The following is a 10,687-nucleotide window of genomic DNA, read 5'->3' as shown; positions in this document are numbered from 1 at the left end:
CAGGGCATGGAGCCCCCGAGGCTTGGTCCTGGAGGCTCAAGGCAGTTGCTATGGTCCCAGGAGGCCTTTCCCTACAGTAAGCGAAGGTTTCCTTGGATCTTTTGACTAGTCCCTTGGTTAACTTACCTAACCTCCCTGAGCCTCAGTTTCTTCTTCTGTACAATGGGTATGCAACCTGCTAGGGTTGCTTTGGGTATCCACTGGGATCATGAGCCTGGCACAGATCAGTCCTCTTCGGACGTAAGTTTCCTGCCCCCTCACCCAGCTTCCTGTGTGCACCTCTGGTTTTCTCTAGTTTTTCACCTGCTCTGCCCACATGCATTGCCTGCCTTGGGCTTAATGGAGCAGTGCGGGTAAATCAAGCCCACATGTCTATCACCAGGCACTAAATCTCCCCGGAAGACATTCCTTACTGCACAGTAATGCTGCCTGCTCCAGAGGATTGCACCATAGGGCAGGCTCCCCATACTGGGAGGCTTAAAGGGCCAGCTCACGGACTCCCCTGTCCCAGCCGGGGAGGTCCTTGGGCCAGTGAATGGCGGTGAGAGTGGGTCTAGCCTTACATGGGCAGAGGCGTGTTAGTGACAGCAGAAAGAAACCGACAGCAACCCCACACGGAGGGACCAGGGCATGGGTTAGGGGATCAGGGCCTAGGCTTTTTCCTCCATTTCTCTCCACTCACATTCTGGCTGCTTCTTGCCTGTCTGGCCTTGGGCAACGTACTCCCTCTCCTGTCCACTTTAGACTTCTCAGTACAAAAGGTGGGTAGGGATCCCATCTGCCTCCCAGGTCTGTGGGGAGGACACTCCACCGATAGCACCATCGTTCCTCGGTCTGGTGCCACACACGCGCATCATCTCAATGTTCCCACTCAGTTTGCTGAGTTAGCGAGGGTTACTACTCCCAACTCCCAGTGGAAAAGTAGCACTGAATCTCTGGCTTGCTTCGGCTGCATCATCACTGGTCATCGTGGGGCATTTGCCCTGTGCATCAGGCAGGACAGGGGCCAGCCAGGGCCCGGGCGTCAGGGGTCCTGACCCCCGTGCCTGCTACCCCCACCCATCAGCCATGCTCTGACAGCTGGTTCAGGCAGCTTCCAGGCCAGCCTCCCCAGGAGTTTGGTCGCAAATAGACGGCTGCATTTGAGCTGATCTTTGCTGAGCCCCATCAGCTGAGGAAGGGCCCTCATCCCCAGTCACCAGTTCTGTCTGGGTCCCAATTTGGAGAAGAACCCAGGGATGAATCAGAGTGTCTCTGTGCCTGCCCCAGTTCACCCTGCCGGCGGGTGTAGGTGCCAGGAAGCAAGCCTGGCTGACGTTGAGGCCAGCATTCTCTCCTCTCCAGCCCACATGTGAGGCTCAGTCTAACGCATCCCTCACTCCCAGAAAAAGGACAGAAGAATTCAACACAAGACCTGTCCTCTGGGTTGCAAAGGATGGCACTTTTTAAGATTTGTTTATTTTTAAAGTTTATTCCTTTTGAGAGAGAGAGAGAGAGAGAGAGACAGAGAGAGGCAGAAAGAGAGGGAGAGAGAGAATCCTAAACAGGCTCCATGCTGTTAGCGCAGAGCCTGACTCAGGGCTCGATCTCGAGAACTGTGAGATCATGACCTGAGCCAAAATACACAGTCCTATGTTCAACCGACTGAGCCACCCAGGCGCTCCAGGATGGCACTTTTATTTATGATAAGTGGCTGGCCAAGATCAAAATGACCAATGAGAGAAGCCAGTCTCTTAAGGATCACTTTGTCACCAGGTCTCTCCGGAGAAGAGAGTGTTTATCTGTTCTGAGTGGGGGGGGGGGGGGGGGGGAGGGGGGACAGGCTCACTCTTCCTTCTGAAATTTTTGGAGGCTTTAAAACAGTAAAATCCTGATGTTTTCATCATGAAAATGGTGGGCCCCTATTAGAGCAAATGTAGGAAATACAGACAGATGGTGGAGGGGGGCGTCCCTTACCTACCGCCCAGGTATAACCAACAACCTGCTTGTGCTTTCGTCTGTATAAACCTTTCATTGGTTTTTCAGCACGTATTTATCGAGAGTTTCTCTAGGAGGCTGCTGAAGAGTGAAGGTGAAATCTGTGCCCTCTTAGCTCTGGGTGGTTTGTTTGTTTGTTTGTTTGTTATTTTGCGTGTAGTTTCAGTCATTTCCTGGGCACCGTGTCAGGTGTCTGTGGCCACCACAGCCGACTACAGTCCTGACCAGGCTCGCGGCAGCTTCGCGTTCAACCATGTTGTTTCTCAGGCCGCGTTGCTCTGCCTTGGCACCTGTGCAGCCCAGAACTGCAGTGTACTCCCCGCTCGGGCCATCCTTGACCAGCAGGGATGGGAGAGCCGTGGGCAAATGTCCTGTCGTGCTCCCTGGGTGGACAGCTCTGAGACACATTTTATAAGGCTCTGATGGGTGGAGCGCAGTAGCCCACAGCAGTGATCAGCTTAGGAAGTGCTCTTGAATTGGCTTCCCCCCCTTCCCTGGGGCTTCCTCTGGACCCCCCACTGTAGCCCCTGGCGAGAGCTCCCCAGTAAACCATCTACCTGCCAACCTTTCACCCTGCTCCCGAGGAGTCCAGGTTAAGTCAGTGAAAGGTCATGCTGTCTGTGCCATTTTTGTGTGAAAAACATTTAATCCTTTTTTAATAATGTTTATTTATTTTTGAGAGGGAGACAGAGCATGAGCGGGCAAGGGCTAGAGAGAGAGGGAAACAGAATCCGAAGCAGGCTCCAGGCTCCGAGCCGTCAGCACAGAGCCCGACACTGGGCTCGAACCCACAAACTGCGAGATCATGACCTGGGTGGAAGTCGGACGCTTAACCGATGAGCCACCCAGACGCCCTGGTCTTTTCCCTTCTTGATTGCTGTTGGGTTTACTACCTCCTGTCGTTGTTGTTTCTTGAAGACCCGGTAAGGAGGAATCTTGGTCCCTATTAGATGCTGGTCCCCAAGTGAGGGCTGGCCCACCTTTCTCTCCTTCTGTGCTGTCTTTCTTCTCCCATGTGAATCCACACTGCTCCTCACCTTTATCCCACCTGCATTTCTCCAAGGTCCCACTGGGTCCCAGGCCAGAGACAGGGGTGGAGACAGCTGCGTTTTTCTGTCAGCTCCCGCTGACCACAGGACTGCCCTGTGCAAAGAAGGATTCTGACACCATGTCTCTGTCCTCGGCAAAGCCCTTCATGATTAGTGATGACGCTGTGGGCATAGAAAGGGGAATGGCCACATATATGCCCCATATTTGTCTTCCTTCTGTAGGGTCCTGCTCACAGCTCTATGGCCAAGTTCATCCCCAGTCAGTATAGTACCTCAGGGCCAGACTCATGACCTGTCAGGCCTGGAAGAGACGTGTCCAGCACAAATAACTCCCAGCAGTGTGTCCCAGGCTTTCACTATGTGCAGTCTCTGTGGTATGGATAGAAGCACACAGCTCAGGGGCCTCAGATTTAGGATGGCCACACTGTAATGGAGACCCGTGAGCAGGTCTTATAATCCTTTCTTTCTTTCTTTCTTTCTTTCTTTCTTTCTTTCTTTCTTTTTCCTCTCTTTCTTTCTTTCTCTCTTTCTCTCTTTCTTTCTTTCTCTCTTTCTTTCTTTCTCTTCTTTCTTTCTTTCTTTCCTTCCTTTCTTTTTTTCTTTCTTTATCTCTTTCTTTCTTTCTTTCTCTCTTTCTTTCCTTTCTTTCTTTCTTTCTTTTCTTTCTTTCTCTCTCTCTTTCTTTCTTTCTTTTCTTTCTTTCTTTTCTTTCTTTCTCTTTCTTTCTTTCTTTCTTTCTTTTCTTTCTTTCTCTCTTTCTCTCTTTCTTTCTTTCTTTCTTTTCTTTCTTTCTCTTCTTTCTTTCTTTCTTTCTTTCTTTCTTTCTTTCTTTCTTTCGAGAAAGAGAGAGAGAGTGCACACATGAGCAGGGAAGGAGCAGAGGGAGAGGGAAAGAGAAAATCTCAAGCAGGCTCCATGCCTAGCACAGAGCCTTTTGCGGGGCTCGATCTCATGACCATGAGATCAGATCCTGAGTCAAAATCAAGAGTCAGACACTTCACCGGCTGAGCCACCAAGGTGCCCCTCTTGTGAGCAGGTTTTTTTTTTTAATGTTTATTTATTTTTGAGAGAGAGAGACAGAGTACGGGGGGGTGGGGGGGGTGGGTAGGGGCAGAGAGAGGGAGACACAGAATCTGAAGCAGGCTCCAAGCTCTGAGCTGTCAGCACAGAGCCCGACGCGGGGCTTGAACTTATGCAAGATCATGACCCAGGCCAAAGTCAGATGCTTAACTGACTGAGCCATCCAGGTGCCCTATGGTGTCAGCCTGAACTTCTAAGGGCAGAAGCCATATCGTAGCCCCTGTCCTTGGACCATGCAGTTGGTTGGGGTGGGGTGGTTATAGGATATCAGGCACAGCTCCCCAGCCTTCCCTATGATGGGGAAGTGTCTCCAACTTTGGAAAATCCCAGGGTCATTTGGGGCACTTCGGGCTTCAGGATGATTCCTCCAGCCAATGACACAGCCAGATGCCCATCACTGCCCTCCTTGTGAGAAGCGGGGGCGAGGGGGGCTGACTTGTGAGCCAGACAGGAGGCATGGCCAGCTACCACATGATTTCTGCAGGGCCCCATTAGGACGGACGAGCGGTGCCCCTCCCCCAGCCCCCACGAGGCCTGATCTTGTAACGATCTTCATCACCAGCAGCAGCTGGAGAATGAACTCAGCTACTGAAAACGCTGCAGAGCCAACAGCCTCTGTGAATCCACCCCAAGCCCCCCTGCTCCCGCGGGGCCCAGTGGGAACTCCAAAGGATTGGCATCCCTTATCCCTCACGTGGACCCCTACTCCCTTGCTCCACAGAGTGAGGCCCAATGAGATCCAGTCACAGTATGAGCACCACCTGGGAACATCTGGGAAATGTGCATGTTCAGGCCCCACCCAGAGCAGCTGAATCAGAAGCCGCATTTCGCAGGATCTGTGCACATTAAATAAACTTGTTATATCAGAGCGGCTTTAGATTTCCCGAGAGGCCGTGAACAGGGTACACGGCGTTCCTATGTACCCCACACCCAGTCACCCCCCACCCCCATTGCAGTTCTGAGCACGTTAGCGTTTGAGGAACCCTGTTCTTCTCCCTGCTTCCTGTCCCTCTCTGTCCCCGATCTATTTCCTTCCCAGCCCCATGGCTGAAGTCAACAATGGCTTATCGGAGTCTCCTCCTGCCCCCTGGGAACTTTGTGATGTCATAGGGTGCTCATAGGGTGTGAAGCATCTGACACACGGTCACGCACCTCACAAACATTATTTTGTGATCCTCTAAACATCTTTATGAGGCCGGCACCGTGAACCCATCTCACAGACGAGGAACTGATACACAGAGAGGTTGAATCAAAGCCGGAATTTGAACTCAGATCTGCCTACCTGTAAGCCAGTGGCCTTCCCCTGTCCGCATTGTCTCAGGGAACCAATCTGTCCCTGGGTGGCTGCACGCTTGCTTCCAGGAACTCTGACCCCGCCAGCAGCGAGTTTCCCAATCGGTCCTCCCCTGGGATTTTCTGGTCTGCAGGGCTTTGAGGGAGAGGCGGGCCCCCTGGAGACACAAAAGGTCAAGGAGTGGTCTCAGCTGTTCACAGTCCAGGGCGGCTGCCCAAACTCACGTACCTACAAATTCCAGACGCTCGTCTGGTTGCCTGGGCAGGACTTCTTCAGCCCAGGTGGACAGAATGTTCTGTCAGGGGCAGACTCTGGAGGAGGCTTCACAATCCGCTCGGCTGACGGGGATGTGTCTTCCTTTGGGGCAGGGCAGGGAGAAGGCTGGGAGTCCGTCACCGGAAAGAGAAGGACCCCCTAAAGAAGGCCTCTGGCTGTTTAAGGACTTTGCCAAGTTCGTTTCTTCCAGGAAGCCTTCCTGAATGGAGGCCCACCCCCACTGTTCATGGATGTGTTTGTTCACCCACCATTAGGTGAGTCCTCTCACCTCAAGGAAAAGGAGGCATCTGGTGGGTGGTGCCACTGCTTATCAGATCCACAGTCTTGGACAAGTCACATCAGCTTGCTGACTCTCTGTTTCTGCACCTGCAGAGTGGGATTACAATATCCCCTAACTTGCTGTGGCTCAAACCCACCCCAACTTTGTGATTCTTCTTACTGTAATTAAGACCACGAAGTAGCCACAAAAATTCACGTTGATAAATTCTTGAAAATCTAGTAAGGGCATGTAGAGAACTTGAATTTTTGGCAACATGGCAGACTGAATTAATGTGAAACTCCCCTTCGAATACAAACACGGAGAAAGGTTGCATACAAGCTAATATCTTAAAAAAATACCTTAAATACAGAGCGGACCTTAAGGGGACAGGAACTCCCAGGGCCAGTAACAAAGAAAGGACACAAGCCAGGAACTTTGGTCAGCTGGGGCTGGTGTCACAGCTGCCCACAACCATTTCCAGCCCAGTTGGAGAATGTCCGGGTGGGGGTAGGAGATATGGCCTGGGGCCCGTGGAGGTGGGAAGGGGATCCTTGCAAAAAGCTGTATCACTTGAAAGGCAGCCCCAGTCTCTGAAAATGGGACTAGAGAGCTCCGTCCACTAGCTCAGTAAAGGAAGTGGGTCCCCTCTGCTCAGGGCACCGAGTGAGATTAGAAAAGCCTTCTGTGAGAATTCAGACGTTCAAGTTTGTACCAGGTGGAGGTGTAGAGCTTAAAGGCACACCAGTAGGCAGCCTTCAGCAGGAACCCAAGATAAGAAATTAACATAAAGTCTATCAACAGAACCAGGGAACCCCCTGGGGCCCTAGAATGGGAAGCCAAACCCCTGTGCAGAGCCATCGTGCCACCTGGAGCATCGAGGCTCCCTCAGAAGAAACAGCCCCTGCAGAAGATGAGCTTGCAATAAACAAGCGTAAGCCTCCAGGGAGGCAAACCCCGGAAAGGTGAGTCTGCAGACACTGCGAAGGGAAAAGCGTGCACCCCTAGAAGAGGGACAAGAGAACGGCATAAGAGAGGGAGCGTGCTTCAAATAATTGCAGATAAAAGGACAAGAAAAATTCATCAACACCTAGACGCTATTTAAAAAGGTAAATGCACAAAAGTTCTGCGGATGAAACGTACAGTCAGTGAAATGAAAAACCGTCAAACGACCACGGCTGAAAAAATTGGTGAACTGGAAGGAAAAAAGTGTCATAGGTGGAAATCGTTTTATTGCATGGAACCCTGATCAGATGCAGGGAACCCATATGTCTCTAAATTACATGCTAAGCAAGAAAAATGTGGCTCTTTGTGTGCGTCTGAGTGTGTGTGTTGGGGGGAGGAGGTAGGCATGTAAGTGTGTGTTTCTGCACGTGTTGAGGAGGAGCACGTGTGTGTGTGTGTGTGTGTGTGTGTGTGTGTGTGCCTGTGTGCCTGGGGGCACAGATAACACAGGCGTGGTGGTGGGGGTCTGATCAGACATGGCCGTCACGTCCCCGCATTTAGATTATGTCTTCTCTGGTAGAACGTTTTTCAGCACGTTTTATGATTTAGGTGACCAACTTCCTGTATTTTTGACAATTCTATCAAATCTCCAGCAATTACACTGCCCCCCTTCTGGGATGTCAGGACCCCACCCTGGGACATTGGGGGCAGGCAGGGACCCCGTTGATGGCTTGCCCGTGTTTGTACATCTGAGGAGGGAGCCTGGGCTCGGGGGCACTGCTGGCTGAGCGAAAAGGGAACACATCAGAAAGGCACCCCTGTGGCTCCTGGCTCTGATTGCTTTCCCTGTACTCCACCCTCTCCTCTTTCATGTTTCCTTCATCATTTAACAACCACGGAAAAGGGACTCGGGGAGCCCGCGAAGGGAGAGGTGGCCATTGTGCTCCCTGTCTCCCCACTTGTGCTTTGACCCCCACCCTGGGCCATCCCCCAAAAGAAAAAACTTCCCACTTTTTTTTTTTCTGAACTCAGCAAACAATATAGCAAAATTACTGTGTCTTTTCAAAGTGCTTGAGAACAAGCTTTGTAACACATCAGAGGAGAGCATTTTCACCGCGAACGAAATGCGTCCCTTGCAGAAGAGCGTGGCCAGGCACTGCAACCTTTGTGACATCATGGGTGGCAGTCAGGTGCCCCCTCGTGCGTGGTGCCCGAATGCCCGTATGACCTTGGGCAAGTTACTGACAAACGGAGACGCAAAGTCGTACCCACTTCCCGGGGGTGAGGATTAAATGCGATAAGGCCTGTAAAACACTGGTGTGAAACTAGACGCTGCCTGGTTGGTGTTCTTGTTGCGTTAACGTCGGCGCGGCCGCCCTCATCTCCAGCACTGTGTTTGGCTGCTAGCTGGGGGAGGGCGCCGGCCATCCCCACCTCTCTGCGGGGCTGGGCCCAGGATCCGAGACGACGTTGCACTGTATCCACTCAGTGGTGGCACAGGCATTTCTCACGGGACGCTAGCCCCCTTCCTGCCGTTCTCTTCTCTTGGACCTCCTGGCTGCCAGAGCACTGTTGAAACCCATGAATCATGTCACTGCCCTTTCCCCACCCCAAACCTTCAAAGGCTTCTCAACCCACTTTGAATAGAATCCAATCTACTCCCCATGGCCTACAAGGGATGAAGCGGCCTCTGTCTCCAACTCTTGCTTCTCTGTCCTTACAACAACCACGCTCAACCTCAGGGCCTTGCCACATGCTGTTTCTCAACACAACTGTTGTACCCTCGACTCTTATCTTCCTGCTTTTTCCCTGAAAAGGTCTTCGTTGACCACTCTGTCTAAACCCGTCCCCATCCAGCCTGTATTACGTGACTCAGTAGCCTGTTCCTTTCCTGTAAAGCCCTGGCCACAGTGTCGCTATCCATTGTCAGCTCGTGGGCTTGCCGTCCTTCTCCCCCACGGGACCGTGCATTCTGTCAGGGGAGAGACCGTACCTGCTGTATGGTCAAGGTATCTCCAGCACTTCATGCAGCTCCTGACACAAAATGGGGATCGACAACCTGAGGTCAGACGAGACTGAATTAAAAACAGAACAACATATTGTGCCAGTTCAAGTCTGGAAATAATTGGGAGATTGAAACTTCTGGCAGATGGTGAGAAACCAATTTAACGTCATCCTCAAAGGTGAAAAACTGAAAGCTTTTCCTCTAAGAGCAGGAACAAGACAAAGATGTCTACTCTCCGCTTTTAGTTGACGTAGTATTGACGTCCTACCCACAGCCATCAGACAAGAAAAAGAAACAAAAGGTATCCGAATTGGAAAGGAAGAAGTAAAACCCTCACAATGTGCAGATGGCATGATACCATGTACAGAAAACCCTAGCGACATCACCAAAAACCAATCAGAGCTCTCAAATGAATTCAGTAAAGCTGCAAAATAAAAATTAGTATACAAAAATTGGGTGCATTTTCATACACTAATAACAAAGCAGCAGAAAGATAAATTAAGAAAACCATCCCATTTACAATTGTACCAAAAAGAATAAAATGCCCAGGAATAAATATAACCAAGGAGGTTAAAGACCTCTACTCGGAAAATTACAAAATCTCGATGAGAGAAATTAAAGATGGACATAAACAGAAAGATATTCCATGCTCATGAATTGGAAGAATCAATAATGTTAAAATGTCCACCCTACTCAAATCAATCTACAGATTGAATGCAATGTCTATCAAAATGCCAATAACATTTTCACAGAACAAGAACAAACAATCCAAAAACTTGTACAGAACCACAAAAGACCAAGTAACCAAAGTAATCTTGAAAAAGAAGAACAAAGCTGGAGGCATTATGCTCCCAGATGTCAAGTTATACGACAAAGCTATAGTACTCAAAACAGTATGGTCCTGGCACAAAAATAGATACATAGATCAATGGAACAGAATAGAGGGCACAGAATAAACCCATGCTTATATGGTCAATTAATCTAAGACAAAGGAAAGAAGAGTATACAACGGGGAGAAGACAGTCTTTTCAACAAATGGTGTTGGGAAAACTGGACTGCGACATGCAGAAGAATGAACCTAGACCACCTTCCTACACCAAACACAAAAATAAACTCAAAATGGATGAAAGACCTAAATGTGAGACCCGAAGCCATAAAACTTCTAAAAGAAAACACAGGTAGTAATCTCTTGGACATCAGCCTTACCAACATATTTATGAATATGTCTCCTCAGGCAAGAGAAACAAAAGCAAAAATAAACTATTCTGAGATATCACCTCACACCTGTCGGAACGGCTATTATCAAAAGGACACGGGCTGCCTGGATGGCTCAGTTGACTGGCTAAGCATCCGACTCTTGGCTTTGGCTCATGTCATGATCTCATGGTTTGTGAGATCAAGCCCGGCATTGGGCTTTGCACTGACAGCATGGAGCCTTCTTGGGATGCTTGTTCTTCCTCTCTCTCTGCACCCTGCCCCCAAAATAAATAAATAAACATTTTTTAAAAAGACAAAAAGTACCAAGTGTTGGCAAGGATGGGGAGAGAAAGGAATACTCATGCAGTGTTTGTGGGAATGCAAACTGGTGTAGCCACCGTGGAAACCAGTATGGACGTTCCTCAAAAACTTAAAGATCGCAATATCGTATGAGCCGTTAATTCTACTACTGGGTATTTACCCAAAGAAAACGAAAACATCAGTTTGAAAAGACATCTGCACCCCTATGTCTATTGCAGCATTATTTACAACAGCCAGGATATGGAAGCAACCCAGGTGTCCATCGATAGATGAATAAAGAAGTGATA

Source organism: Panthera onca, chromosome C1, assembly GCF_046562875.1.
Source record: "Panthera onca isolate mPanOnc1 chromosome C1, mPanOnc1 haplotype 2, whole genome shotgun sequence".
Classification (NCBI taxonomy): Eukaryota; Metazoa; Chordata; class Mammalia; order Carnivora; family Felidae; genus Panthera; species Panthera onca.
This window is presented reverse-complemented; position numbering follows the sequence as displayed.